The following is an 8645-nucleotide window of genomic DNA, read 5'->3' as shown; positions in this document are numbered from 1 at the left end:
ACTGTTGCTGGTGTCTATCTTACTTTTCTTTTTATATTGTGAGCCCTTTGGGGACAAGGATCCATCTTATTTATTTGTTATTTCTCTGTGTAATTAGCCTTGAGCCATTTTTGGAAGGGCGGTATAGAAATCGAATAAATAAATAAATAAATACATACATACATACATACATAATATTGCTGACAAACACAGTCCAAGACCCCAGATGACCTCTCTCAGTGGTTTCATGTAGATGTTAAACAGCATGGGGGATAAGACTGAATCCTCAGGGAGCCCACAGGCCAATGGCCATGGAGCCGAGAAGTAGTCCCCCAGCACCACATTCTGGACCCTCTCCCCAAGAAAGGAATGGAGCCACTGCAATGCAGTACTTTCGATTCCCATACTCAAGAGGCGGCCCAGTATCGATGGTATCGAACACCGCCAAGAGGTCCAGCAGAACCAACAAGGATGCACTCCCCCCATCTAGTTCCCGGCGTAGGTCATCCACTAGCGCAACCAAGGCAGTCTCAGTCCCATATCCGGGGTGGAAGCCAGATTGAAAAGGGTCCAGATAATCCGTATCATCCAAGACCCTCTGCAGCTGGGATACCACCACACGCTCTATCACCTTGCCCAAGAAGGGCAGGTTAGAAACCGGTCTATAGATGTCTGGGTAGGAGGGATCAAGGGAGGGCTTTTAAAATAATGGTCTTACCATTGCCTCCTTGAGGCACAATGGCATTGTGCCCTCCCTTAATGAGGCATTGATAATTACCTCCAACCATCTACAGTACCTTTACCCTCAAACTCAAAGGAATCCAACACAATAGGACCAGATGGTACCAGAGGCATGTCTACCGGAACTGCCAAAGCTCTGGAGTCCAAATCAGCACGGATGCGAGCGACTTTATCTGCAAACTGGCATGCAAGCTGATCACAGCAGGCTGCAGATGATTCCTCCCCCATTACCTGGGGGGATATGTGCAGCAATATCTTTGCTACACGAATCAGTTCCACTCATCTGTACTGAGCAGATGCAATGGAGTTGGAGAAAAAGCATTTCTTCACTTCCCCCCTCCGCCGCAGAGTAGTCCCTAAATTGGGCTCTAGCCCGTGTTCAGTCGGATTTGTCACGAATCCGATCATCATCATCATCATCATCATCATCATCATCATCATCATCAATTTTGTACCCCCCCAAAACCAGAAATGTTATTGGCATATTGTCCAGAAAGCAAGGTTTTTATTTCTCATTGGTCAAGATTTCAAGCCATAATCCATCCAATCTATATGTCCCTGGAACTCTCCCATTATTGGTAACTGGATGAGTGTGGTTTTCTGCAGGCACAATGGTTCAGTTATGTTTTTATCCTTTTCCAAGCTTCCTAGTTACACCTTTATCCTTTACATGGTGCATTGAGTCCATACATTGGCATATTTGTCCTGTCGCCTCAGTGTTGTCTATACAGTTCCTGTATTGTCAAAATATGGGCCAGTTCAGACAACATAGGAAACCAGAGGTCCATCCACCTACAGTTTTGCTACCCAAATGTCTGAACCCACGGAACTGCAGTTAAGAGGGAAAATGGGCCCGTGTTTTCTGCCAGCATAATGGTTCAATTATCGTTCTATCCTCTTCCAAGCTTCCTAACTGCAATTATTACATTCAGTTTGTAGTGACTTATGCCGCCGGTAACTGCATTTCGGCGGCACCTCCAGTACGTCCAATCCAGGGACTGAAGTTAGGCTTTCCTCAAACTGGAGTTGAGGGAGGAAGCTTCTCCCTCACCCAGCTCCTATTGGCTGTGTGGGCTGTCCTTCAAGACAGAAGGAAGCCCTCATAGCCAGCTCCCCCGCCTCTCTACAGTCTTGCTGAGACTGCAGTCGGTCTGAACTCAGATTGGAGAGTGGTGTGTGCTGTGTGTGTGTGTAACTGTGATTCATTGGACCCATGGTTCCGTATGTCATTTGAACGGGTCCTATAGGAATCAAGTGCTCTTTATTTAGCAGATGTTCATGTCAGTGTTTCTCTGTTGTGGACTTGACCACAGGCTGCTCCTCCCAGCTCTGGGATTCTGCCACCAAGTTCTCATTGATTTATCTGCCTGATTGTAGAATGCACTCCCCATGGATATAAGAGGATTGTCTTTGTTGTAGGCCAATAATATTTGTTGTTGTTGTTGTTCAGGAGAACTGTAAAGACTCATCTTTTTAGCCTGGTTTTTAATGATATTTAGTTTTAATGTTATCTAGTTTTAATTGTAATTTTAATCTGCTTTTAATTGGTTTTTTATTTTAATTGGGTTTTTTTAAATTTATGTAAACCATTTGAGCCACCTTTGGAAGGGTGGTATATGAATCAAATTATTTATTTAATAATAATAATAATAATAATAATAATAAGTAGTAGTAGTAGTAGTAGTAGTAGTAGTAGTAGTAATTAATATAGGAGATTTTTCATTTCAGATATGAAATACAGATCCGAAATTGATTATCCTAAAAGTCAGGGTGAAACTAAATGTGATATTAAACATGCCATCATTTTTAATGGCAGTAGTGGGGAGCCCCCAATCCAGATTGGAACCACTGCATGATTGAAAGGGGGGGTAACCCTTCACCCCACACTCCAGTCCCAATGAAAAATGACCTCTGCTAGCAAAGAGGCATATTTTAAGGTGGTGATTCTCTTAGATTTAGTGGAGGTGGGGGAACTGTCCTTCTTCAGACAGACACAGCACAACATCCCAGTGGCTGTTGCTGCTGTCTACCTTGTATTTCTCTTTAGATTGTGAGCCCTTTGGGGACAGGGAACTAACCTCTTCCTATTATTCTTTTTTCATTGTAAACCTGTTTGAGAACTTTTCTGTTGAAAAACAGTATCACAACAATGGCAACAAAACAACCACCAATGCCCCCTCTGAAGCTGCTTTTTACCCCAGGAAGCTTCTGTGGGGTCAAATAGAAGCATTGGGGGACCATTTTTGTCATGACAGCCACACAGGGAAGAATTAAACCACCACCCCGCTCCACATATACTTTGGTCCTGATGCATATTGGAGGATCCTGCAACTGCTTTTTAAATATGGTAATACAATGACATGTTTAATTTCATGTCTAGTTCATGTCTCCATGACTATGTCCAAGACGGTAGGCCAAAGACCCATGACTTGCCCATTCTTCCTTTCCTCAGTTAATGAAGACCTATGTTTCCCCCGACTTCAGATTCTGCACTGAATATGCTTTACAAGTGTCAAAGGATAGCTCTAGATCTCCTCATTGTGTGTTCTTTTTTCCTTTCCTTTTTTTTTTTTTTTTTTTTTGTATCAGTGAAATAAACAGTTCAGGGCTGAAAATATAACCAGAGCTCATTTTGAACACTTGCATGTGATGACAAAGAAAATCTGTACTTATAATAAATTATCATATATTCAAGTCACTATTTGACTGTTTGGATATCTCTGAATACCTGCTTCTACACACAAGGAAAATTGAGATAATGACACAATGTCATACCTAATGTCTAGTGCTTGCTTCTGAATTGCCTCATTTAGCTGGATTTATGTCAGATCCTTAATGCTACATTATCACAATTTCATTGTGACATACCCTGCTTTGTGCTCTCTTTGTCATGGCTTTTTAGGTTCAACATCTAATACATTGTATGCAGTACAGACAACTTAAGCCTGCAGAATCAGTTATATTCTCACTCTACAGGTCTGGTGATCCTATCAGCTAGTTTTCAGGCTCTACAGATGGTGAGATCAAATTCGTTTTACACTATGTGTGCAGAAGCCCGTATATTTTCTTCTTCCTATTTTCCTTACATTATTTTGCAGACCCATTCCCCCTTCTTTTGGCAAATGCTCTATGATCAATATAGTGGGATAATTTAGAAACAAGTTACTTGAGACTTCACATTTTCTAGAAACAACATGTTATGTTCTCTTGTGCACCTATCCAGCATGATCCAGACATACAGTACTTAAACACAGTAGATAGTGCATACACTGTTGCATATGAAGATCTTCCCAGTGGCAGACATCTGTTGCTGCCAGTTCTGTCAGTGATGGTCACCTGGTTGTGAGCAGTCCTTCCAAAAAGGTGATCAGCATGGTCAACATCCTCTCTCAACATATTTGGCAGGTGCACATGTCCTAATTCAGCAAGAGGAACTGTATTCACAGCCCCCTGTGCCCTGTCCTGTTTTTAAAAAATCCGATTCAGGAAAAGATCCAAGCACAGCAGTCTCTTTCAGCTCTCATATTGCCCTGCTGGATCAATGCACTTAAGTATAGTCATTTCGTTGTCTTTGATTCTCAGTAATTATTGTTCATGCCCACCAGAAGCTCAATAAACCTCCTGTTTTTGCTGCCTGCCTGGGAGGGCAAAAACAGAAAAGCTGCCAAGCATCATAGCATGCTATGATACATGGCTACTGGGCTATGTTTGGCTCTGTGAGTCAAATAATGCAGTCTTGTTTTAAGCCAATATTTTCTAACAAGCAAGTTTTACAGAAGCTCAGCCCAATCTGCTTTTGCCTTAGCAATGATTTGGAGAAAATGATGCCATTGCCACAAAATCTCCCTGCATTCCTGTTTTATGGAAATCTCTTAACCAATATAGATGTTGCATGACCATCTATGTTGGTGTCCCTGTTTACACTCATAGCACCAATGTTTTTTGTTTTGCTAGCTCAGAATTCATGTGGAGTGCAGATGAGTTAAAGGGGGAAGCAGAAGAGAAAGGCACAGGTTAATTATAAATGATTTACTGTCAAACTGGCTTACAGTACAGTTGATACCAAGGTTTGAAAACAGTGTGTGAGACTGGAGTGACTAGGCCCAGACCTTCTGCTGTGCCACTCCACTAGTTGTCTGCCTTCAGGACCACACAGAGTGCTTCATAGGTGAGAGGATGTAGTTTACAGCCACACACATTCTTCTCCTCAGGACATGGTCCTTCAGCCTCACTCTTTGTTAGGAGGCCAGGCTGTCCCTCTGTTTGCACCTTTCTCTTCCTCAGTTCTAACCTGCTTTGCCTGAAATAACCTTCTTCATCCCCCTCGCAGTGTCACGAGAAATCCTGGGCCTCTCATGAGGCTGCCCAGACTTGCAGAATGACATTCTGATGAAATGACTTGCAGAATGATATACTGATATGTAGTGAATGATGTACTGAATGCAGAATGATGTACTGAATATGGCCAGGCCATATTCATGCAGCTGGACTCCCAAATGGCCAGCTAAATGTCTTGCTGCCACCAGTCAGACATTCCGAGAGTAGCATTGCCTTTTGTGTCCAATGGGCCACTTCCCCTTCTGCACTGCCACTGTCACTCCAGGACTACCTTTCAGAGGCCTAGATAGGTTCCTCACCAAGTCCATCCAGAGCCCTGACACAGGATTTCAATCCATATTTCACTAGGTTCTTGCTACATCAATGAGGATCAAGTCCGCAATCCACAGTGTTTGCTTTACGTCTACTGCATATCCATCCAAAAGACTGTCATTGTTTTCATGTCATTAGAATGACAATTTGGTATGCTCATAATGAGGCGATTCTCACGACTGCAGGAAAGCAGGCTAAGGGAGCCCAAACCACTTTCCTGTGGTTGTGGGGACCGCCGGGAGCCACACGGCTCCCAGCGGTTAGTCCGCTTAAGTTTCCCCCCTTAAATGGGGTTCCCCTCCTCAAATGAGTGCTTTGCTAACCCCATTTTGGAGATTATGAGTCACCACGGCACGGCTCTGCACTGCAGCAACTCATGAGGCGACCCCCGCTGGGAGGCTAAAACAAGCCTCCCCGTCTTGGGGGTCTCCCCAGGATGCCCTGCACACTTGCACGGGGCATCCTGTGACTTCCAGGGGCCAGGTGGCCCCCAATACCCACAGGGCCTACTGGCTCCATGCTGGAGCCAGTAATTGTGTGGGCGGCCAATTGTTTAAAAATCACCCCTTAAAAAAACAGATTTTAAAAACCTTTTAAAAATCACCCCTTTGCCAAATTTCTATGAAAAGCTTCCCTGCACCCATTGGGCACTACCACCCACCACAACCCACTCTGGGACACCCTGGTGCCCCCTACGTGGAGCTACAAGGCTGCTGAAATCACTATTATTAAGCTTAAGACATGCCAACTTCAAAAGTTCTTTAAAAATCACCTCTTTGCCCAATTTCTTTGAAATTTGGGTGGTAGCTTCCACTCATTGGACACTACCAGCCAGCCCACTCTTTTGCCCCCAGAACTCCCTTTTTGCCTCAAATAGATTCTGAAAATTCAGGTACAAATAGAATCTGGGGTGATAGGAACATAGGAACATAGGAAACCGCCATATACTGTACTGAGTCAGACCACTGGTCTATCTAGCTCAGTATTGTCTTCACAGACTGGCAGCGGCTTCTCCAAGGTTGCAGGCAGGAATCTCTCTCAGCCCTATCTTGGAGAAGCCAGGGAGGGAACTTGAAACCTTCTGCTCTTCCCAGAGCGGCTTCATCCCCTGAGGGGAATATCTTGCAGTGCTCACACATCATGTCTCCAATTCAGATGCAACCAGGGCAAACCCTGCTTAGATACAGGGACAAGTCATGCTTGCTACCACAAGACCAGCTCTCCTCTCCTTTCTGTAAAGAGGAAGAGCAGTGATTCGGGAGGGGAGCAGATATGGACCAGTTGCTGTTGGGCTCATGGGGCATGAGATATGAACTAGTGTGGGCCTAGTTCAACCTATCACGGGCATCCTGTCTTCATTGGGGTCTATGGACAAATGTATGGTACAGTCCCTCAAGAGTCCAGGTGGCCTCTTATTTATTTTGTTGAGGATGTGATCTCCATTTAAGCATATGTGAAATGAAGAGAAAGATAGAGTGGTCTTCAATAAATGAGATGGTCTCTGTACCTCAAAGATTTCTATGGATACTAGGAGCAATCATTATAAAATATTAGAAAAGCCTGGTGAGCCTGTCAGACGAATCCATTGGTGTCTGCTTAGTTTTTCACAAATCCAGCCTGCTTTCAATGCAGGGGCCCAATGGAAAGGATAAAAGAAAAATAGCCTGTCATCCTAATGAGGATATTGTGAGTCATGGATAAGACTTCCCCCCTCCATTTTTATTCTTATGTTTTTTGCACAGGGCCATCCATCAAGTATAGAGGGGAGGAGAGACACCTTGGAAGCTTGGCATTGAAATGTTCTCATCTTGTTCAGTACCAAAGTCTGTCGCAGAAATATAGCATGAGCTGGAGTGCGGCAATTAATTTGCATGTAATTAGGCATTTAAATGAATATATCTCTCTGCCATATCATTTCCAGGAATGTGGCAGTCGTCAAATGACAACTGGTAGACTTACCATGCTGTTCTTATAGTCCAAAACAGTTGCAGTAGTGTTAAATCTATCTGTGTAAAAACAGAAGGGTATGGAACGTGATGGAAAGAAGAAAACACTTAAAATGTTTAAAAATAATGTAAGAATTCCTTGGAGGCACATGCGATGTGGGTCCATCTATGCTCATCTCAAACTGCACATGCATATGCACTCACTCACGTGCACGTGCATTGCACATGAGCATGTGCACTCACCCCAACTCTTCTAAATACAGAATTCATTTCAACCCCTTAGGACAACATCACCTTATTTTTTTAAAAGAAAAATGTGTGCCATATGCACACCGTGACCTGATATTAAATTGTGGTTTTAATGTATCAAATGTCCCATAATGCAGTCTTCTAAAAATCATTTTTCTTCCTGTTGGAGTGCAACAGAGAGTGGATTTTGACTTGGTATTTGAATAATTTGGCATATCACTGATTTTAAAAATGCTTTGGCTCTTTTACATTCTTGAACAAATTAACTATAAATACTTGATATCCAAATTTTATAAAACATCTGCACATAGATTACCTGACAGTAGGAATGTCTTGGCAACAGAGTGCTGAGAGAGTAGATCATATTCATATTCATGCTTTTGTACAAATGAAATATTTCCAGTCACTCTGCTAAATGACCACAAGGAACTGCTGTCTACAGTGGATCAGATAAGTCCTTTCACTTCTTTGCAAATCAAGGTAATGAGTTCCAGAAGCCTACAAGTGTCCTGCCTCATAATTTACTCTTGGACACAGAGGTAGATTGTTCTTTAATGGTCCGGGACGACATTCTAAATATTGCCAGGAACCGTAGTTCATTCTCCAGTGATGGCTAAGGTATGAGGGAGATAACATTGTCATCTGGCAGGGTGGTTCTTGTCTGTATGTATGCTCTCTAATGTGAGCTTTGATTAGCCAGGGTTCTCCACTCAAGTCTTTTTCAGGTGTTCATTATCAGTGCATAGGAGATGGATAAGAAACTCTGCCTTTCTATGTGTGTTTATTCAAATTGTTCAAACGATTGTGCATAGGCTGGGGAGATGGACCTTGCCTTCTCTCTATGTACGTTCAGTATCCACAGATACTGAATGCCTGAAATGGGTACCCCTTTCTCTCTCACAATGTGGAAGGAAGCCTAAGTGTGTATTTTCCCCATCTGACAGCTTTTGGTTCTCTATTCTCTGTCAATTGGGAATTGTCAGAGGAAGTGTGACTCTGTTGGTCCTTTTGGATCTCTCGGCGGCTTTCAATACTATTGGCCATAGTATCCTTCTGGAACGTCTGAGGGTGTTGGGAGTG

The sequence above is a fragment of the Hemicordylus capensis genome, chromosome 5 (assembly GCF_027244095.1).
Source record: "Hemicordylus capensis ecotype Gifberg chromosome 5, rHemCap1.1.pri, whole genome shotgun sequence".
Taxonomy (NCBI): domain Eukaryota; kingdom Metazoa; phylum Chordata; class Lepidosauria; order Squamata; family Cordylidae; genus Hemicordylus; species Hemicordylus capensis.
Note: the sequence above shows the minus strand (reverse complement) of the source record.